Raw genomic sequence first — 24,100 nt, forward strand, 5'->3', positions numbered from 1 at the left:
CATGTGCAACCGTGTCGCGGACGCTTTGTCTCGCCAGCAGATGGAGCATTTCTGGCAGCTTGCCCTGGAGGCAGATCCTCGTCCGGCAGTGATGCCCCCAGAGCTTTGGCTGCTTGGGAGGTCGAGGCGGGCCGTGCCATCCAGCCAGCCATCGCACCCAGTACATGGGGGGCTTGTTGGAGAGCGGGTGGCCAGTTGGACGGGTTCAGGCGGGAAGCTGGGATTGGTAATGCCTGGCCTATTCCGGTCGAGCACATTCTCCAGTTTTGTGTCCACCAGACGGTCTGTGGGCTGGCAGTGAAGTCCGTTAAGGGGCAACTAGCAGCCCTGGCCTTGTTAGCGAAGCTCGGGGATTTCCTGAGGCCACGGGTGATTTCCGAGTGTGGAAGATGCTCGAAGGATGGTTCAGGGAGTGCGCGGTCCACAAGGATACGCGTCAGCCCATTTCCTCTTCCGTCCTTAAGGGCCTTAGTGCGGTCTGGAAAAGGGTTTGTACATCGGGCTATGAGGCAAGGCTCTTTCCGCAGCTGCGTTGACTGCCTTTTTGGGGGGCCCTTCGGGTCGGGGAGCGGGTGGTTCATCCTGTAAGGATAATTCCAGCCGTGCCCTGATGGCAAGTGACCTAGCTTTCCAGGGTGACCTGCTTTCACTGACGATCCGCTGGTCCAAGGCGAACCAGATGTGTAAGGGGGCTTGCGTTCAGTTGGGCTCTTGCTCTGAGGCGGAGCTGTGCCCTGTCCATGCATTGAGGAGGTACTGGCAGGTGCGTGGCAGTGAGCAAGGCTGCCTTTTCTGGCACTAGGATGGCTTCCCCTTAACTCGCTACCAGTTCTGGGCAGTGACTATGCGAGCTCTGGTGGCGCTGGGGTTGCACGGCGTGAGCGTGGTACTCATACCTTTCGAATTGGAGCGGCTTCAACAGCCGCTGCCATGGGGTATTCAGGTCAGGCCATTCAAAAGGTTGGGGTGGCGGTCTGCGGCCTACCGCTCCTGGGTACGTCCATTGAAGCATGTTGAAACGTTACTAATTGTTGTTTTTCTTAGGTCCTGCGTCTCGGGTTGGACGTCAACGCATCTTGATACGTGGGCACAGTTTTGCCTCCTGGGCTGCCCATCAAGCACGCAGGACGCCAGTCGGGTCTCAGCTCGGGTTAAGTGACCGGGCTGCTGTTGAATGGCAGGGCCGGGGGCCTTCGGTGGCTAGGCCTGTTGCCAATGCTGTTTGGAGTTAGGCGTGATACGCCACCCCATATACTTGTTATCCATTTCGTGGGAAATGATTTGGGTTTGATGCAGTGATGGCATTATATTCTCAGGCACTATCTGATATGCGCCTTAGCGCGGCATGTTGGCCGGGAGTGCTGATCAGGGTCGGCTATGATCCCTCGTCAAGTGCGGAGGGAGGCTGAAGATGGCCAGGCCATCGAGCAGGCCAGGATGAGGGCCAATAGGGCCATCCAAAAGGTTTGGGGGCCGGGTTAGGCGTTATTTGCCTCACCCTCGGATCAGGGCCGAATTCCCCGACCTCTACAGGGGTGATGGGGTGCACTTGTCTCAGACAGGCAACTAGATTTTCTTGACGATCTGCGGCAAGGACTTCAGTTGGCCTTAGGCCATCGGTGGGGCGCCAGGGCCTAAGCAGAGGCTTGGTCCTGGCGTTGGCTGGTTTGTAGGAGTAGGGTGCGGGACGGTGAGCACCCTTGGCGCTTCCCTATGTGGGAAGAGGGGCCTGCCTAAAGGGCTGGTACTGCTGTGACGGCTGCCAGGCCCACAGGCAGGCTGCCTTTGGGAACCCCAGCCTGCGAGTCCTTTCCCTCACTGCTTGACGGCTGAGGTGTCAGGAGCTTAAAGGGGGGTGACCAAATTTGCCTGGCCGGCTGGGTCCGCCCCATCCACTGGATGGGTCCCACCTGGGGCTTCGGGGCTCGCCCAGACAGGTCAAGGCGGTGGTCCAGGTGGGACGCCGTGGCTTGACCTGTACCGCTTTAGGTCCTTGCCGCTGTTTGGCTTGTTCTGTCTGTATAAAGTTAATAAAGTGGCCCTTAGATCCAACTTGGTGTCCGTCTCTTTTCTGACTGGTGTGGCAATTCGGCCCCTTCCTGGCAAGCAGCTACGCTGCTCAGCCAGGGGCCGTCCATTGCCGCACTGGAGGGATAGACGGCACCACCCCCTCCTTCCTTATATGGAAGTGCTGGGAGGGCTGAGCGAGCATAGCTACGCAGCTCTGCCCTCCCAGCTCAGTGCGGTTTAGTTGCTCGGCCCGCCCACCTCTCCCTAATTTTATTGGTGTAGGATCAGCCGGCTGCCGTTATGGGGCCAGGTAGGAATTTTTCCCTCCTTTCCTGATTGGCTTTGGTAAAAGGGGGTTTTTCGCCTACCTTACACCGATGCTTGGGGATTGAGAAATTTGTTTTGAGGTGGTGCTAGTTAGGAGAGTCCTGGCTGGTTTGTAGGAGTAGGGTGCGGGACGGTGAGCACCCTTGGCGCTTCCCTATGTGGGAAGAGGGGCCTGCCTAAAGGGCTGGTACTGCTGTGACGGCTGCCAGGCCCACAGGCAGGCTGCCTTCGGGAACCCCAGCCTGCGAGTCCTTTCCCTCACTGCTTGACGGCTGAGGTGTCAGGAGCTTAAAGGGGGGTGACCAAATTTGCCTGGCCGGCTGGGTCCGCCCCATCCACTGGATGGGTCCCACCTGGGGCTTCGGGGCTCGCCCAGACAGGTCAAGGCGGTGGTCCAGGTGGGACGCCGTGGCTTGACCTGTACCGCTTTAGGTCCTTGCCGCTGTTTGGCTTGTTCTGTCTGTATAAAGTTAATAAAGTGGCCCTTAGATCCAACTTGGTGTCCGTCTCTTTTCTGACTGGTGTGGCAAAATTCATACGAAGGAGCACTGGGTAATCGGTACTGTGCTAAACCATCTAGAAAACCAGTTTGCATTTATGAACATATGAAACAACCTGATATTTGAATCAGACTATTGGACTTTGTCATCTGCCCTGACAAGCAGCAGCTAATCTTTTATTGGGTGTGGAAGCTCCACCATAAGCTCAGAAAGGATAAAAAGTCTGTACAGAGAACTGAAATAGAATTAAGAGAAATCAAGATGCCCCTTTGTAACTTCAGCTATTGTGTTTGTTTTATGTTCCCTTCCTAAGGGTGGTGCTCTAGCAGGAAGACAGGAAGGTTGGGGAAGACATTGGTTAGAAAGTGACTCCAAATTCCTAAAAAGAGGGAAGGAAATGATTTTGGGTTTCAGAGAGAAATTGGTTAAAGAGGAATTAAGAGAAATTCTCTGAACACCCTTAGATGTAAGAAGGATCAGATCTGAATAAGACATTGATTGTAAGCACAGAGAAGAGGAGCAAGTTACCCCACCTCGGAAGACCAGAGAGGAGGGAGTGAAAGAAGGTATTTGAGACTACGGTAACTCCTGACCCTGTGATCCAGCAGAGAATCCAGAACTGACAGAGGATTGAGCACCCTCAGGCTTTCTGTACGTCAAGAGTCTTCCTTGAGTTCTTAATAGGCAATCTGATACTTTTATAGAAATGCAGGGCTGGTCCCAGAATTTTTGAGGCCCCAGACATAATACGATGCCCTCCCCTGCTACATTCAAAATACAAGAAGCCTAGAATGAATGTTTATTCACTTTAAAATGAAATGGGGGAGGGGAGTGAAGGATGACAAAGACCATTATGGGCAATGCAAGGATTTTGCAACATCCGTTTAATACATATTACACAGAATGGAGGTAAATGATGCTGTTAATTAAAATTAACCTTCTTCTTCTTCTTCTTCTTCTTCTTATTATTATTATTATTAATGATAATGATAATGATAATGATAATGATAATGATAATGATAATGATAATGATAATGATAATGATAATGATAATGATAATGATAATGATAATGATAATGATAATATATCATAGACTTTTGCATAGTTTTATTTTAGTTTTGGACTAGTTCACAAAAGCTAATGCTATTGAAGAAGAAGCAGAAGAGGCAGTAGCAGCAGCAGCAGTAGTAATAGTATTAAGACTTTCAAGTCCCACCAGTCTTGTTTTTACTTTAGCTGGGTTTTTTTGTTACATCCTACCTGATGAAGAATTCTGAAAAAATCAAAACTTTCCAATGGAGCCCGAAGAACCCATAATCACAGGCTTCAAAAGAGCAGCCCGTGTATCCCAAAGCAGCTACTTCTAGCTTCTTTTTCTGCTTTGGTATTCTGACAAGGGCCAATCAGATGCCCCAAAGAAGTAATAAATAAGAATAAGATTTACAGTTAACACAAATGAGGCATTACATGAAGAGTTAGTGCTCAGTCCATCACCAGCAGCCCTCAGCTTGGCTGGCCTCCCTGACCTTCTTCTCAGACATGTTTGTGGTGCTCATCAAGTTTTGATGTCTTAGTCGACTACCTAGGTTACCTACATGGTCAGGCTGGCCCTATAAGCATGTATATATCTAGGAGGAAAAACACAAAGAGCACACTGGGGAAAGAATTCTGGCCCCAGTTATAGCGGAAGCCACTGATGCAGAACAAGAAAAAAAGTCCTTTCTGGATTTTGGGAACAAAAACAGGGGAGAGAGATTAATCTAGACTGCATCAGAGATGGAGTAAAATGAGCCCAGATGGATTATGAGGGAGGGACAGAAAAAGGGCAGGTTCATTGGGTAAAGGCTGGGTTGGCCTGACATTTGAATAAAACATGGGGAATGAAGAGTGAAGAGGAAGAGTGACAATGTGAAGAAGTCTGGCTATTCTGTGACCCAAGACATAATGATGTTAGGAGTGGACGACCCCAGATTTCAACTGGGAACCTTCTGTGTGTAAAAAGACTTTTCCCAGCATTAATGTTTGGACTCCCATGGGAGTACAGTCTACAGTACTTGATGTGAGTTATTTCTCCATAAGTATACATAGCATCACATCTTCTGTCTCAAATCTGGTATCTCCTTGAAGCCTGTAATCCAGACTTTGGTTTAGAGATAATAAAATTGTTATCAGACTTCATATTTATCCATGTACTGCATAGCAAAGGTCAGCACAGCATACAGCTTACCTGGTTACTGAAAATGAGTGAAGCTGGCTGAATCCAACTGAGTGAATGAAGAGGTTTTGAAGTACCTTTTATACAGCTCCTTATACTTTTTCCCTAGGAAGTGAGACATACCTGTGGAATATACATGTCTTCATTAACCATTTAAAATACAAGCCGTAATGCCATCTTCAAGACTGTGTTCCTTGACTCAGTCCACATTCCTCATTTTTACTTAAAGAAGAAAATGCCTTCTTATTGTGGTGATTAAAGTTGAATTCAGTTAATAATACTGCAATTGTCAACCTTCACCAGAAGGCAAAAGATTTGTTTTTCCAAAATAAGCACACTGAATTGCATGGATGTTGCAGAATCTATTGTTGACACTGTGCAACAACCAAAACTGTTAGTTGTTCTGAACACCAAGGTGGAAGTTGCATGAATCCTAACATGAAAAGGACGTCACCACATTTGATAATGGCATTCTTTACGCTTCATATCTATATCTATAAAGAAAATTTCCTGACTGACTCATCAACACCCAGCCCAACCCCCTGGACTAGAAACATAAAATTTGTGGAGAATATTCTTTTCATGATGGTAAGACCCACTAAGAAGGGATTTAAAGAAATTTGCCCCCTAAGGGGGTAGTAAGTGGTAAAATGTGTTTTCCCAAAGGGATGTAGCTTCCATGTGTGGCTGGCAGGCTGCTGCCTGCTTGTGCCCCCACCCACTGCCAACTCTTCCCTAATTGGGCCAGCCTTTCAAGATCTTTTGTATATGTGAGCTGATTGGGACTCACAACATTCCACACCTCACCCCCCCCCCCACACACACACATTCACCAGAGACAGTTGGAACATAGAGGTCATTTGCGTATGCAGCCTGATTGGTCCTCACCCCCCACATTCTAAACAGTCTGCAGTTGCTATTGAGAGTCATTGAAAGTGTCCTGAGGTAAATGCACCTCCCAGTCATCCCCTCAAAGTTCACTAGGGTTGCCAATTTCCCTGCGGGTCCGGGCTTTCCTTCCTGCTTGCACCTTCCCCCACTCTCTGATTGGTCAGTTGTAGAACTCTGTGTTCTGAGGTAAAAATCAGGTAAAAGAAACTGCAGACAGTTGAAGAAAGGTGGTACAAGACTCCTGAATAGGGATTTTATATAAAAGTCAGTATGGCAAATGAGTTTTTAAATGTTCATGGGGAGATGGTGCATGACTTTTCTAGGGGCCATTTTGATACAAACCTTTCACATGAACCTACCGTTGCACCCACCACACCACTTCTCCCTCAGTCCAACTCCACCTCACACTTCTTGAAGCCATCACCTCTTACTGCCACCAAGAAGCCTCCTCTCAAACGTTGTGTAAGATACACCAACGCTAAAAGGAGGAAGCAACTTAGAGACCAAAAAAATGTTACATATCCATAAGTATCATAACTGGATTTAAAGTAGTTAAATGCTGTAGCGAAGCATGCGTATCAAGCTAGTAGACATATACATGGATAATGCATTTACAGTGCAATGATTTTTTATTGAATCCCTATGACAAGTTCTTTTGGGGTCTAAACAAAAATATTCAATAGATGGTTCAGATATCTATTTCCACTTTAAACCTTTCTCACAAACTTGGGTTGAATTCAATGGAAACTGGGTATTTTTACACTCAAATTTCCTTCACCCTTGTAAATGCATTGCTAGTGTTCTTCCTCTGTGGAGAGTAGTTATGTCAAGAGAAATGTTCTTAATTCCACTTTAGCCACATTCACCCTGAAACCCAACATTGTATATCCTTTCCTCTTTTTAGGAATTTGGAGTCTGTTATTCCTCAATTTTGTTTTGATCAAAGAGACATTTGAAAAGAGGAGGGGCATGAAGGAAGGTTCTGCAGAATTTCAGAACTTCAGTCTGTAAATGCTCAGAAGCAAGCAATGTCTTCCCAAGCTTTCCTACCCTCTGGCTAAGGAGTGGAGAGTGTCCTGAAGTCATAGCTGATTTGTGGCGACCCCTGGTGGGGGTTTCATGGCAAGAGACTAACAGAGGTGGTTTGTCATTGCCTTCCTCTGCAACCCTGGTCTTCAGTGGAGGTCTTCCATCACATTACTAACCAAGACCAACCCTGTTTAGCTTCCAAGATCCGATGAGATCAGGCTCACCTGGGCTATCCAGGTCAGGGCACCCACTTGCTATATTGCATAATATAATACAGCTGCAGAGGCTAAAGTTGCAAAAGGATGCATTGATTTATCTTCAAAGATAAATAGAAGATAAATGATATAGAAATTCCTCTTTTAAAAGAGAAAAAAGAGAGAAGGTGATCCAAATTAAAATGCTACTTGTGATGCGAGTTAGGTCATGAATGCCCAACCTGACTTTCTGTCACACCAAGTTTACTTAGAAATTGCTTTGTTACTCTGTCAGGATGGCGAGTGCTGTGAGGTGAGAGGAGGGGATTCTGGCTTTTTCTACATTAGGTGTGGCTGTATTCACCCCACTCTGTGGCTTCATGTCCAGACTCATGTCACATGTAACGTCTAGTTGGGATCTAAGAAGAGTCAATGGTTATATCTGAAAAACTGAATTTCAAAAAGACAACTCTATAATAACATTGGTGTTGGAGGAGAATTTTATGGACCATAGACCACCAAAAAGGCAAAAAAGGAAGTTCAAATCAAGCCTGAATTCTCCCTAGAAGCTAAAATGACTAAATTGAGGCTATAATGCATTGTTCACACTATAAGGCAAGACTTGCTGGAAAAGACAATAATGCTGGGAAACATGAAAGACACTAGAAAAAGAGGAAGACACCAAAGGAGATGGATTGACCTAATAAAGGTAAGCCATGGCCTTCAGTGTGCAAGACCTAAGCAAGGCTGTCAATGATAGGGCATTTTGGAGGTCTTTCATTCATAGAGACACCATAAGTCAGGAGTGACTTGACAGCACCTAATATGCACACACACAACAATGCTATTGCAGGGAGTTTACAAAGAGTGGGAAAGTGGGCTGATGTGATATTCTAATAAAATCTGTGTGAGCAGCATCTCACTAAAGAACCTAGGATGGCAAGGAAAGGATTAGGGTGAGGTCATGTGTTGTGACTAGTACATATTTATCTTCCTCGCCTTCTCCATTTTTATCCTTACAACAACCCTGTGATGTAGGTTATGCTAAGGAGGAGGGATTGGTTTCCCATGGAAATTTGAGGATGAGTAATGATTTCAACCTTAGTCTGATACTTCAACCAGAAAATCATATTTTCAGAGTGGCTATAACCAAATACTAGGCTGAGGGTTGGGGACAGAGACGTGGTGAGGGGGTGGTGTCGAGAACGTAAAGTTATTTCCAGGGAAAACCCAGAAGTGTTAACAGGTAGCTCTAGACATTGCTGGAAACTCTATGGCATAACTGCTTTCCCCTGAACGTGAGGTCATCATGTTCATCAACGTCCTATTTTTTTAAAAATCCCCTTTAAAGGCAGGCAACATCTTCTCAAACCTTCCTATCCTCCTGCTAGAGCACCACCCTATAATATAACAACAGCAACAACAACACTCAGAGTAGTTTACAAAGTATGTTGTTATTATTATCCCCACAACAAAACACCCTGTGAGGTCGGTGGAGCTGTGAGAGCTCTGGAAGAGCTGTGACTGACCCAAGGTCACCCAGCTGGCTTCAACCTGAGGAGTGGGGAATCAAACCTGGTTCTCCAGATTAGAGTCCTGCTGCTCTTAACCACTACACCAAACTGGCTCTCAAACAACTGCAAGAGTTGAAGTTGCAAAAAGGGTGCAATGGGAGCTCAAGACAGGAGATTCCCTTCTACCAGGGGCTTGGCCACCCTACCAAGTAGAAACCTTCATGGAATCAGTTTTCCAAAGAAAGGAAACTCCCTGGGGGGAAATCTTAGTGATGGAACAGCTTTCTCTTGTAGTAGTATGAGGCTCCTGCTTTCCTACATGGCTTGCCTTTGCTTTGCAATGCTTGACATTGTTACTAAATTATCACTGTTAAAATTGTCAAGACAGAGTTTGATACAAAAAGTTAAAACATTTTGAGAATGTACATGCTTTAACAATACATCAGGCCTCAACAAATTTTCTTCAGCTTTATAAGCCACCCAGAAAATTTAGGAACCAGCCTTATTTTTCAGTCAGGGGCTTATATTTCTTTTTTAATGACCACACTTTATAATTTTTTTTGCAACAAATCCTAATTCTAAACTCTTCACAGTCACTGATTATATTTTAAAATTATAACAACTTGTAGAATATAAATAAATATGGTATAACCCTGGTTGTCATCACATCAAAAAGCTAACCTCTATCCTGCACCTACATAAGCGTTGTACTTCTACTGAGAATCACCAAGAGGCACTAACAGTGAATGACTGCTGAAAATACTAGGCACCACAATGAAATTTCTAAGTGCCATGGTGCCCTGGCACCTGGGATTTGTTGAGCTCTGAATTACATAGACATCACTTGTATTAAGTATGACAATGATATCAATATCAAAAAGAGTCCAGTAGCACCTTTAAGACTAACCAATTTTATTGTAGCATAAGCTTTCGAGAATCAAGTTCTCTTCGTCAGATGCCTGATATCTGTATCAGGCATCTGACGAAGAGAACTGTGGTTCTCGAAAGCTTATGCTACAATAAAATTGGTTAGTCTTAAAGGTGCTACTGGACTCTTTTTGATTTTGCTACTACAGACTAACACGGCTAACTCCTCTGCATCTAATGATATCAATGTTGTGGTCAAAAGGACACATGATTTATTTTAGAATGACCAGCATAATTGTAGGATTCAGAAAGTAGACTTCGGGGGGGGGGGGGGGGACCCTCAGAATTTTGCAATGATAATTCTGAGTTTTGCATATTCCGTCTTTTGTGAATGCCACGAACTGTGTAATACCAAGGACATTTTCTTGGGAATAAGCCTCATTGGATAACTAGGTCAGTTTTTGAGTGGATCGGCTTAGGGTCTCTCTACATGAGATGCCTCAGCGCATGTTGGTCAAGTGTAGGGAGACACAGGGGCTGTTTTCACATATTGTTAATGTCACACAGTATTGTGCAACATTCATGGAATGGTAGCGTCTTCATGGCGTGATTTCTGATGTCACCCTGTTATGATTCTGTTTTTGTGACACGATGACGTCAGCAATCATGCCATAAAGATGCTAGCGTTCTATGAGTGTTGCACAATGTTATGTGACGTTAACGGCATGTGAAAACGGTCAATGTTAGTCAGGAAGTGTAGTTTAAAAACCCAGAACCAGGGAAGATTTTTCCTCAGAGGGTTTGTTAATTTCATCTTCGCCTCCCAGAAGCCTCTGTCAATTTCACCTCTCCAGTCTAAAACTGTGTGAGATCGCAACCAGAGGGCAGAGAGGAATAGAAATGGGCTGGAGCTGCCTTTCAGAGTGGGGCTTGGATCTGGAGAGGTTCTAATGGGCTGAAGTTTCCCTTCTGGCATTTCACAGCCCCTTCACAAAGCTCCAGTGTATAGCAAATCCTTTGTCCTGCCATGGGATCCGTCTTTTTAAACTACCCTTCCCAGCTAACATTGTATCTCCCAACACATGTTCTTCACATGTCAGATGTCTCGTGTAAAGAGACTCTCTGTCCCCAAATGTGTAAGAAAAGTTTCATGGTTCTTATCAAGACTCTTTTGTCTTCTGTCATAATTCTCAGGACTTGTTCTGTGTTGTTCCCACCTGACCCCATAGTTTTGCTTTAGGTGAAGTTAAATTGAAGCCCAGGGCTAAGTCAAGTTGTGCACCTCTAGACCTTGCTCAAGTTTTTATCAAAATTATGTTTAGCTTACTCTGAAGTTCCTCACATGTCATGCCTGAAGAAGAACCCCCAAATTCACTTTTGATCTTACAAAGCAACTTTACTACACTTTGGGTTCAGTATTGAACTGGAAAAGACTACATAAACTGAAACACAATCTAGACAAAATGAAGGTTCCATATAAGATGGAAAGTTGATCAAGGAGTTGGTATTTAGCCTGTTTTGGATGACATAATATTTCTTCTTTAGAAGCTATGGATTGAGTCAAATGGATCCATTACACAAATGGTGGTGCTTTGACATGGCAGAAGGTTTCCAGGTTATGACAAGAAGGTTATGACAAGAAGGTTATGACAATGGAAATTTCTTGCATAAGAGAAAGTCTGCTTGCTGTGAAGGAAAGTGCCACTATTAATAGAACTGATTCATAGGATTCAATCCCAAAGTTTGCTACTGGTCTTATTTGCAGTTTAGCAGATGGGTGCAATCTAACATCTACAGAATAGTTCATCACTTTCAGTTTCACAGGTACAGGTAGGACAGAAATCTATTGAGCAAATAAAATAAATATATACCACCTCCTGCTTATGCCATGCCATTATAATTCTTCCCCCAACATACAATTTCCACTATGTGCACTGTCCTGAATGTTGATTTGTAACTGTATCCATCTTGATGCAAAAACTGAGTTTGCTAATTACATTACAAACATGCAAAAAGGAAGACCTCTAGCAACACAGATCAAATGACTGAAACAGAAGCACGTGAGTAACAACCAACATGCCTTAATCATGGCGTCCTTGGGAGAAGTACTTTTAGCATCCATTCAGCTTAGTTTTCTTGTTTCAAAATTACTTCTGTATATGCCTTCTAGTCTTGGAATTACAGTGTTAGTACCTGAAGATCATTTAATCATATACTGCAGGAAAATGGCCCCGTGATGAGGAAAATGAATTGAGTCAGGAAGCACAAGAGGACAGGCATGTGGTTTGATGGTGAATAAAGAATGAATGGTGAAAGAAGAATCCACCATTCCACAATCATGCCTCATTTCCTAAGGGGAAGAGCACACAGCAGTATAAAAGGGTACCCCTCTTCCCAGAGCTCATTGTATTCTCTACTCAGTTGAAGTTGTTTCCTCAGCACAAGGTAAGTTTTCTTTGATTGATGTTTAGTGATATGGTGAAAAGTTCCTTTTTTCATAGATCTGTTTCCTTTTTGGAACTAAATTATCCGTCTGCTGCATGAATGTGTGTCTGAGTTTTTTTCTGGGAATTTATGACTGGAGGATGGAAGCTGACTTTCTGAGAGAATTCTTGCGGAGTTGGATCCTGGTTCTAACAATGGTTCCTTCCCCTACTGTAAAGAGGTTCTTGAGTCAGAGGAAGGTCCCTTCTTCTATAGAAGGCACCATCATTAGATTAATTCATCTGAATGATCCAAAAAAATGTTAGGGTGGAAAAGGTGAGGACCTCAAGAATAACCACAAGAGTGGGACACAATCTAGAAATCCCCCGATTACAAGATCTCTCTCTCCAGGCTTCTGTCTCAAAAGTTTGGGCATGCTAATTTTTATGGGGACAAATCAATTTACTATCAGATATTATGCTTTCACATCCAAATCTTGGTCCCATCTCCAACCCTGGAATGTTTTTTTCAGAACAAAACCTAACTGCATAGAAGTTCAGATGAGCAAATAAGGTCAAAGTGGAGTTCGCACTTCCAGAGTTTTATTTTTCCTGCTTTCCCTTCCATGACCCCAACATACAGGGGTCTCAGGAAAAGTGCACAGAAACAATAGTGAAATTGCCAAATATATTTTTACTTTTTCCTCTTGCATTTCATCGCAGAATTAGTTTATCGTGATATTTGTTTCTGTTTTAAAGCACATGGGCACACAATTCCAGGGGTCTTCAAAGATCAGGCTCACCCTATGGGAAGCTGTCCATGGTATTTGTGAACATGGGAGAAGGGGAACTGAGAGTTTACTCCTTGTGCTCTGATCATTGAAACATGCTGGAAGATTGTCAGAGTGAAACCCTAATCTTAACATTAACCCTAACTTTAGGAATGAACAGGGAACATATCCTAAATGAAACAGAATGGGGAAACTCTCTCATCCATACTTGTAGCCAGGATTTTTTCTCCCAATGATCTTTCTTAAGGTGGCAGCCATATGTTCGGGACAAGAACATAGCTGCTTGAGCAGATGCTCTGCCTGCACAAAGCCCTGGGTTCATTTAAAGGGATCTCAGGAAATAGAGAAGAGCTATCAGGTGTTAGAAAAGAGGTCTCTGCCTTCACACTTGGAAAGCCACTCACAGTCGAAGGGGTGGGAAGTGTCCTCAAGCTATAGCTGATATATGCAGGCCTCTGCTGGAGCTCTCAAGGTGAAAGACTAACAGAGGTGGTTTGCTATTGCCTGCCTCTGCAGTCCTGGTCTTCTTTGGAAGTCTCCCTCCAATTACTAACCAAGGCTGACTCTGCTTAGCTTCCAAGATCTGACAAGATAGGGCTTGATTGGCGGTCCAGATCAGGGGACAGTCAAATAAGGCAACGCAAACCTAGACTAGGGTTGCCAGCACTACTTCAGCAAATGCTGGGAGATTGGGGAGGGTGGTGTTTGGGGAGACTGTAATGTCCCCCTGAAGAAGGGAACTGTGACTCTTAAGAGCTTACACCCTCTTGTTGGTCTCTAAGATGCCACTGGACTTAAATCCTGCTGTTGAAGGATCTCTTGTGTCACAGAGGATTGATGTGAAAACATTTATGTCTTTCAGCTTTCAGGGACTTCATTGGCCAACAATGGGCAGTCACGGGTCTTCCCACAGCGATGGTGGCCACAGTTGTTGCGACTGCTGTGGTGGGAATGATGGCACAGAGGTCGTCTGTTGTACTCTGCCCTGCAATAACGGCGGCTGCTGCTGCTGCCAGCCCTGCTGTGGGATGAAGTGCTGCCCCCAGCCTTGCTGCAGCTGCAACTGCTGTGGTTGCAACTGTGGTGGCGGAGGTGGAGGCGGTTCCAAGTGCTGCTGAGTACACACACTCATGCACAACAAAGAGTTCCATCCAGTGAAAGCGTTCTGAGCCTGGCTCTGTTCCCTGCTTCCTCTTCAGCTCTCGCTCTTGCTTCTCTCTTTGGTCGCCGTCCTAAGCTTTGTTTCTCACTGGGCCAAACTTCTAAAGTCTGCTGTCAAAGCAAGAATGGGAAATATAAATACACGTCTTCAGTTGTTGGTTCAATACCTGGAATTGACATTGCCGTCGTCCCCATTGCTTCAAAGCTTCTTACATCCATCTTGTCAAGTTGGGTGCCTGAAGCTCAGTACTTGTCTCTTTATTAAACATGGGATCCTCTATCTCTCACTCCCTATTCTTTCCTTTAATCATGAAGACATTTAGGGGTGAAATATTCTGAATGTTGGAGGTTTCTTGCATCGTCTAGATGTATCTCTTTGCAATTATCTTCTTGGCAGGTGGTTTCTTTCCTCTGTAGCTTCGATCTCCAACTGGATGTGCTGAATACAATAAAAAACTTGAAATTACAAAATAAACATCTACAGCGTGATGCACTGTTACTTCTCACAATGCACACATTCATTGCTTTCTTTATTTAAAGCTATTTTGAAACAAAATAACTATTTATTATTTAAAACTATTTGTAGGCCTTTTTTCGATCTATGTTCTCTATGGGCTTCCATGGTGAGTAGATCCTTTAGAACATTTTCCAAAGTTTCTACCTCTGAGTGGTTCTGCTATTGTTTGGAATATCAGTGGGCTAGAGATACCCACATTCAACTCTTCTCCTGGCCCTAAGGCTTACTGGGCAACCTTGGACCAATCCTCTAACCTACTTAGAGGCATATTGCAAATAAGGTTGTCAACGTCTAGGTGGGGTCCAAAATAGCAACTGATCTCCAGACAACAGAGATCAGTTCCCCTAAAAAAAGGTCTACTTTGGCAGGTGAACTGACTATGGCATTACACCCTGCTGTGTTCCCTTTCCTTTCCTCCTAAAACCTCAGTCTCCCCAGGTTCCACCCCCAAAATCTCCAGGAATTTCAAAACCAGGAGAGGGCAACCGAAGTTCCAATGGAAAATCTCACCGTGCACAGTCATCCTTGCACAAGCGGAAGTGCTAAAATTATTTTTCACTGTCCACCTGTGCAAAGTGAGAAATAAGGGAGACAGTGTGGCACAGTGGTTAGTATGTCAGACTATGAACTGGTATTCCCCACCTCAACACTGCTATGGAAGCTTGCTTGATGGTGTTCGGCCAGCCACACACTCAGAACCTAACCTACCTCAAAAGGATTTCTTTGAGGATAAAACGAAGGAGGGGAGAACAAAGGAAGCCACTTTGGGTTCCCATTGGGAAGAAATGTAGGCTATTGAATGAACGAACGAATGAATTATATCCCCATCATCATCTTCATACATACAAGTTATAGAAACAAAGTATTTCTTCTAATGCCAATTCAGAAGCAAATTCAATAATATCACATGACCCACCTGTTATTCATTCCTTTGCTCCCTGGTAAAAGTTATACTGAAATGTTCTGCGATGCTACAACCCTTGTGCTATTGCTCACATGAGTGGAACTCTGCTATGTCTATTTTTTTCTTTTTGCACATGTCTTGCTGGATCCATTCCACTTATTCAGGGTAGGGAGGGGAATTTTAGTTTGCAACAATATCCTCTGGCAAGTAGAGCATTGAGAAGGAAGGAGCTCTTTCAGAACAACAGGATTCCAAAGGAAAGATTAACATTCTTTCTTCAGATTTGCCAGAGGGATAGAAACTTAATACTAAGTAATTCCATCACATTTACATTTTTTTAAAAGCTGGAAACATTTTTCATCTTAACATTTTGTATAAGATTTTATTTGATGTTTGGAAGTTACTTGAATGAATTGAGTTTATTGTATATGGTCATAGGCCTTTACAATCCAAAACCATTAATTAAAAAACAAAAAAAAATACAAGAATCCTACTACATAATTGTCTTAGCATCTTTCAGACGATGCACTTTTATCCTGGTGCACCTGCATGGGTGCACCAGGATAAAAAGGGCGCCATGGAATTTTAGTTCAGTTGGAGGAGGGCGGCGGCAGCGGCGGGTGGAGGTGGCAGCGGCACAGGAAGGGCAGTGCACCTGCAAGCCCTGGTGGGGTGGGGGCAAAGTGCCTGCTGCCCTCTGACCCCCGCTGGAGTCAAGCTGCACCACTTTCGCAGAGCCGGGGTAATGGGGCAGGGGTGAAGCACCCTGCCGGAGTTGGGCCGTACCGCTCTCCATGGAGCCGGGGCGATGGGAGCGATGCAGCCCAGCTCTGGTGGGACTTGCAGGGTGGCAGGCACTTCATCTCCCCACCCCATTGCCCCGGCTCTGCCCAGCGGGAGGAGGAGGAAAGCAGCATGCCTGCAAGCACCGGTGGGGTGGGGGTGGGGGCAAAGCACCCGCTGCCCTCTGGGCCCTGCTGGAGCTGGGCGCACCACTCTCCATGGAGGTGGGGGATGGGGGGGAAGCACCCACTACCCTCTGAGACCCGCTGACTCCAGTGGAGCTGAGAGGGCTACAGGCGCGTTGCTCCCTGTGTTTCAGCCCTCCCCAGAGCCCCCTTGCCCCTTCACCTGCCAATCCTCCCAAGCCTTGCTCGAGCTGGGGACAGAGAGGGAAAGCAAGCCGCCTCTGAAGCCCTGTTTGAGCCATGGAAAGGGGAATGAAGGTGAGCCCTCCTGCCAGTCTTCCCCAGTCCCCCTGCCTGGCAGTACTCCAATGCCCCCCGCCTGCCAACTTTCCATGCCCCCTCTGCCTGCCAACCCTTTTATGCTCCCTCTGCCTGCCAACTCTTCCATGTCCCCTCTGCCTGCCAGCCCTTCCATGCCCCCTCTGCCAGTGAGCTCTTCCATGCCCCTTCTGCCTGCCAGCCCTTCTATGCCACCCTGCTTGCCAGCCCCTCTATGCCCCCTAGCTGTCTGCCCATCCATGCCCCCTCTGTCTGCCAGCCCTTCCCAGCCCCCTCTGCCAGCCAGCCCTTCTATGCTGCCCTGCCTGCCAGCCCTTCCATGCCCCCTCTGCCTGCCTGCCTTTCCATGGCCCCTCTGCCTGTCATCCCTTTCATGCCCTCCTGCCAGGCTTTCCCAGCTCCTCTGCCTGCCAGCCCTTCTATGCCCCCTCTGCCAGCAAGCCCTTCCATGTCCCCTCTGCCTGCCAGCCCTTCTATGCCCCCTCTGCCTGCAAGCCATTCCATGCCACCCTGCCTGCCAGCCCCTCCATGCCCCCCTGGCTGTCTGCCCTTCCATGGCCCCTCTGCCTGCCATCCCTTCCAAGCCCCCTCTGCCAGCCAGCCCTGTCATGACCCCCTGGCTGTCAGCCCTTCCATGCCCCCTCTGCTAGTCCTTTCATGACCCCCTGCCAGTCTTTCCCAGCCCCCTGCCTGGCAGCCCTCCCATGCCCCCTCTGCCTGCCAGCCCCCCCAGCCCAAGTTTTCTAGATCCCATTGTTTTTTTTCCCTCACAAATATAGTACAAATATAATTACGTACATATAAAAAAAATTACCATAACTTGAAGGGGTAGATGCCTACCACACCACACACACAAAAAATTCAAGCTCCAATGCACTCTCTCTATCAAAATGCCAACAGCAGCTGTCTCTCCCTCTCCAAAGCCAGAGCTCTCCCTCTCCAAAGCCAGAGCTCCCCCCTGCTCTTTGTTCCCTTGTAACAAATTTGGAGCTCCACACTTGAAAGGAAGACCTGCCTATCAAGCTAAATTGGGCTAAGATTGGGGTTTCCAGGGCAACAGCAGGAGTTCAGACAGAGTTCAGACAATCCCTGCCTAAGTTGCCAAAGGAATTGATCGCAGGTGCCAGACTGTCTGGCTTGATGAACAGCAATGAACAGCAACGAACGAAGCTTGCAACGACCACCTGTTCATTTAGAATGGGGTCTCACAAACATCTTGTTCATGAACAGCTGATTGAGTTGTTCATGGCTTTTTTTTTATTATTCGTATTGTGGTTCGTGCCCATCTCTAGTCATAGGCAGACATGAACCAGAGCTCCTCAAAATAGAAGAACTGAGCATGTACAGGTTCATGCACCCCTGTTTGTGAATTGGTCTTGGGTCAGTAAGGTTCATTCCAATCAGAATTCACAAACTGTAGCTTAATATAGCTGGTTATAATAATACAAAACAAAACAAAAAGTATGAGTCTGTGTGAATTTCAATGAGGCAGTTCTTCCAGAAGCATCGCTGTCTAATAGTGTTCCCCATTATCTTCCGAAAGACTCTTCACAGCTTCTGTGTATATGTGCTGTACTGACTGTGTATATGAGCTGTGTATATGAGCTGTACTGACTCCATTTTCTAATGCTTCTAGTGTCTAAGTGCTTTCTCCACAGGTGCACAAGTTCCCAAGCAGACTTCTCACCAAAGAAAATTGTTTTGTCTAACAACGTTCCACCCAAGATTGGCCTTGAGAGACTCTTGTTTGCTTGTAAAGGAGAACCTGTAGGAAGGACGTTATCTAGCCACAGTCTGACATTTTGTTACCAATCATGTCTAAGCCGGGCCCATCGGAATCCAAAGCAGTCCCGGACAGGGATCCTTTGTTTGATCCGTATGCTTCTCCTGGCGATCAACAGTTACGACCTCAAGACCCTGCACGGGCAGGGAACGGAGCTTCAACTACCATGCCTCCTCTCATCGATCTCGGCAGTGAGGGTGAAAAGCTGACAGCCATCACCATCCCGTTGTTCTCGGTACCCACGCCCTCGGAGTGGGGAGCCCGACCCCGAGAAACGAGAGAGTGCAGGGCCAGTGGGGTGCCCCATCCATTACCCATGGATGGGCGCCGAAGCCTAGAAACAGTCCCTGAACTGGACAGCAGCCAACCATGGCTATTTTGGAACAGGACGACCGAACAGATTGAATGGGAAACGTCCCGCCGCAGCGTCCTAAGTTGGGACTATTCGGAACTCACTCCGTGGACGGAGCAACCAGAGATTTCCGAGCAAAGTTGGGTACAGATGCAAAATCGTACCCTGGCTGCAGATTCCGGCATTTCGGCAGTTACAGGACTGGCCAAAGGAATTCTAGCAGCGAGATCGCAAGGCGATCAGGGAGACCCTCCACCTTGGAGGCCGAATACCCCGGTGGCCGCCGCCACTGGGGACTCTACGACGGACCAACCGGGTCCAAGTAGAATTCAATTGCTAGAAGCTAGGTTAGTCGATATGGAAGAAAGCCTAGCTCATGCCATACATCTACTCTCATTAATGGTGGCGGGAGAGAGACCATCACCCAAAGAAATGGCTGTACAAATAGCTACCCTACAAAGCGTTATTTCTAACCCGAGGGAGCCCGCCCCGTTGCAGCCGCTGCCCACGATCAACCCAGGGACAGAAGGTGAGGGGGATTCCTGCTCCGATAACCTGTGCCCTGACGATACCTCAGAATCGGAGGAAGAGGGGGATCCCTGCCCTGGAGAGATGCCAACGGAGATCCCTAAAATGGATGAAAACCCAGATCCCGGGGATGCTCCAGTAGAGGTCCCAGGAGGGAATGGAGATGAATCGAGCCGCCCGACGGAGTCTCCGGTAATACCCCCTCCAACTTCTCCGATAGCCATCCAACCGGATCAGCTCGAAGAGCCTCCAGCTCCTCCAAGGGGGGAGACACCACGCCAAACGCCTGCAACTACCCCCGTACAACAACCCCCAGGGGGGGTCAACCATTGCAGATCATACCCCGGGGACTACTTCCGAGCCCGAGAGTGACGACGCCGGGAGGGGCAAGCCCGCGCGGCCCAGCACCTATCCGGCCCTCGCCGCAGCGGCCCCTTCCGCTCCGACCTCAACAAATACCACCACAACAGCCGGTAAGGTTGCCTCCAGCTCAACCGGTGTTGCCACCTCCTGATCAACCGGTAAGGCCTCCCCCACTTCGACCATTCCGACCCGCATCCCAGCGACCAATTCCGGCCCAACCTGTTTGGCCACCTCCAACCCAACCAGTACGGCCGCTGCCAGCTCAACCGGTGATACCGCCACCAACCCAACCGATAAGACCACCACCAATGCAACCGGCCCCGCATCTGCCGCCACAGCTGGGGGGTCCCGGGCAACCGTTACCACAGCCACAACCCTGGCCCCAACTACCCCCACCCCCCCAGCAGCCTCCTATCACGCCGCAGACCCAACTAACCATTCCGACGGACTATTACCCCACACCAGCCCCAAGGCAAGATCTTCCAATGGGCTGGGTAAAACTGGAAGCCATTTTTGACGGAGACCCCTCCAAGTTGGGATTTTTCCTGGTACAAGTGGTGCAGTTCTTCAATCGATGGGGACATCTTTTCGGAAGTGAGGCCAGCCAGATCGAACATCTTGGGTCACGGCTTCAGGGCAGAGCGGCAGACTGGTATGTAGGACTATACAATGTTGGGGCCCCAGAACTCAATACCTTACAAGGGTTGGTGGATGCTATAAGGGCACAATATGAAGACCCCTTAGAAGAGACCAGAGTCAGAACAGAATTGCAAGCTATTAAGCAAGGCAGCATGTCAGCCAGAGACTATGTTACAAAATTCCGACAGCTGGCCGCTAAATGCCCTAGCTGCGAGGAATCCACCAAAATAATACTATTCAAACAAGGGCTAAACCCGAAACTTCTGGACAGGGCTCTCATGCAAGACAATCCTCCTACGCTGTTAGGATGGATTCAACTAACCTGTGAAGTTGAAAATCGCATATTAGAAGTCCGGTTAGTTGAACAACAACAACAATCGGGACAAAGACGACCCCTAACCTTGCAGAAGGGAGGACGAGGCACAGGATATGCTACCCGAGGAGCGAGAGATGCTAGATGGCAACAAGGTTTGTGCTTGCAATGCGGACAAGCTGGTCACTTTGCAGCACAATGTCCATACCGGCCTGTGCAAAGACCCCCGCTCCAATTACGGCGTCCAACCCCTGCTCCATTTCCCACACTACAACGTCCAACACCAGCTCCCAGATCGGGTAGGGGTCGCGGCACTTCCCAACGAAATGCCCCAGACAGAGGGTTAGAGGCGGAAGAACTCATGGAATACGACCCTACTGCCTGAAATGGGGAGGAGAATCCGGAAAGCCCCCAGTCAGGAAATGAAATGGATCTGTTGTGAAGGGGCCCAAGCGGCAGATCCACTCTCGGTCCGTCCCAACAAGGGACCGGCCACAAGGGTCCATATTGTTCATACCAGTGACTTTGTTAAACCCGGAAAGAAAGATGCATATCCGTGTACAAGCCCTAATCGACTCAGGCTGCTCTAGAGACATCATTGCCCCAGCCCTGGTCAATGGATTAGTATTGCCAGTGCGGGAATTACAGAACCCAGTCATCTTCGAGCAAATGGATGGCACCAATATGAACCCCGTCACCACGGAAACAATCCCGGTGGTGACGGGCATGGGCCAACACTGGGAAAAAAGATCCTTTGTCATTAGCACCACAGCCAAATACCCGTTAATTCTGGGCAGTAAGTGGCTATGCAATCACAACCCCTACATAAATTGGGCAGAAGGAAGCATCACCTTCAGCCACGCCAACTGCGAAAACCATCGGTGGAATCAAAATTGGGGTACCAATCCGACCCACACCGAGACAGCTCTCCTTACACAGGAGGAAATAAGTCAAATACCCGAACATTATTGGTCTTACTTACCGGCTTTCTCCGAAGAGGAAGCCGATACCCTACCCCCGCACAGACGGACCAATTGTGCAGTGGAGATTTTACCGGGAGCCTCACTACCAAAAGGCCGACTCTACCCTATGAATCTTCATGAAAGGGAAGAACTCAGAAAATTCATTGACACCAATCTCCAGAGGGGGTTCATCCGTCCAGCCAATAGTCCCCATGCGGCACCAGTACTTTTCGTAAAGAAAAAAGATGGAGGGCTCCGGCTATGCACGAACTTTAGGGGGCTGAATGCTGTATCAACCAACAACGCTTACCCCATCCCACTCGTCCGAGATCTTCTCAACGTCGTGGCTCAAGGTAAGATCTTTACAAAATTAGATTTGAAAGATGCTTACTTCCATGTTCGTATCAAAGCTGGGGACGAGTGGAAAACCGCGTTTAATACGCCCCTCGGACAATATGAATACTTAGTTATGCCTTTTGGATTAACTGGAGCCCCATCTGTATTCATGTCCATGATAAATGAAGTACTGCATGAATTTCTGTACAAAGGAGTGGTGGTGTATCTTGATGATATGTTGATTTATTCAGAATCGGAGGAGGACCATGTTCAACTGGTCAAAAAAGTCCTGGCAACTCTAATGAATAACAAATTGCCTATTAAATTATCCAAATGCGAATTCCATAAAACTGAACTCACTTACCTGGGTTATTGTATATCCCAAGATGGCTTAAAAATGGATCCAGCCAAAATACAGGCGATCCAAGAATGGCAAACTCCCGCTACCCGTAAAGAACTGCAATCTTTCTTGGGATTTGCCAACTTTTACCGGGAATTCATTGCAAATTTCGCACAGATCACGCTTCCCCTGACGGAACTGTTAAAAACCAAAGATAAAGGGGACCAAGCGAAAAAGCCCTCCTCCAAATTACTATGGACACCTGATTGCCAAACAGCCTTTGAACGCTTAAAAATGCAGTTCGTAACAGAACCCATTCTCCGCCACACCGATGAAAATTACCCCTTCATAGTGCAGGTCGACGCCAGCGATACTGCGATTGGAGGAGTGTTATTGCAGAAGGGGGAGGAAGGGAAGCTTCGACCTTGTGCATTCCTATCGAGAAAATTTTCTGAGGTGGAAAGAAATTGGAATGTGTGGGAGAAGGAAGCCTTTGCAGTAAAAGCAGCCCTTACGAACTGGCGGCATTGGTTAGAGGGGGCATGCCACCCATTCGAAGTTTGGACAGATCATAAAAATTTGGAGGCCCTCCAAAGTCCCCGCCGATTAAATGCCAAGCAATTATGGTGGGCAGAATTTTTCTCCAAATTCAATTTCACTTTGAACTACCTCCCGGGCAAAACTAACTTTCTTGCAGACTCCCTATCGCGCATGCCCCAACATAAGAGCAAACGGGAGGAGACTATAGATACAGTCTTCTCACCTACGCAATTGGGAGGCGTGGTAACCACACGCAGCCGCGCAATCCAGCCCCTTTCGCACGGCCAAGAATGGAAATCGAAACTTAAGACTGAGGTGGAAAAGGAGGGGGATAAAATGCCCAAATCCAAGCTGAATCAATCTCCACAGGGGGATTGGTTATCAGGAAATAAGTTCTATGTACCCGACAGTCTACGGAAGGAGGTTTTACAGCGGTGTCATGATGCCCCCACCGCAGGACACTATGGGTACTTGAAAACGCTACATTTAATACAACGGCAGTTCTGGTGGCCGGACATGCGCAAAGACATTTCCCAGTACATAGCCTCCTGTCCCATTTGCCTCAGCGCCAAGACCCGCAAGGGAAAACCTCCGGGTCTGTTGCAACCCTTGGAAACACCCAGCAAACCTTGGGAAACGATATCTATGGACTTTATCACTGATTTACCAGTATCCAAGGGACATAACTGCATTTTAGTGGTAGTGGATCTGTTTTCCAAGCAAGCCCATTTCATTCCATGTACCACTATACCCACCGCTCGAAAACTAGCAGATCTATTCTTAAAACACATTGTAAAAGTACATTCTTTTCCGTCCAAGGTAATTTCGGATTGCGGCGGACAATTCGTTGCCAACTTCTGGCGGGAGCTTTTACAGATGTTAAATATTGAGCAAGGAATCAGTTCAAGCCACCACCCACAAACCGACGGGTAGTCGGAAAAAACTAATCAAATCTTAGAGCAATTCCTTCGTTGCTACATCAACTTCCAACAAGATAACTGGGTGGACCTCCTCCCTCTAGCAGAGTTCTCATACAACAACAGTGTACATGCCTCTACAGGAGAAGCCCCGTTCAAGGTTGTGTATGGGGCCCACTTCAACCCTTTTCCGCTAGACGCTCCCCCTTCCCTTTCCCCAACTTCGCCAGATGTGTCTTCATGGTGGGGGGAGGCAGCCCAACAATGGACTCTCATTAAAAAACACCTAGAGAAAGCCAAACAGGATTACAAAAAATACGCAGATCGCCATCGTGCGGCCGAATGGGATTTGCAACCTGGAGACCATGTTTATATATCCACCAAGAATCTAAAACTAGCCCAAGTCAGCCGCAAACTGGCATTAAAGTTCCTCGGAC

This window comes from Eublepharis macularius, chromosome 1 (assembly GCF_028583425.1).
Source record: "Eublepharis macularius isolate TG4126 chromosome 1, MPM_Emac_v1.0, whole genome shotgun sequence".
NCBI classification, from domain to species: Eukaryota; Metazoa; Chordata; class Lepidosauria; order Squamata; family Eublepharidae; genus Eublepharis; species Eublepharis macularius.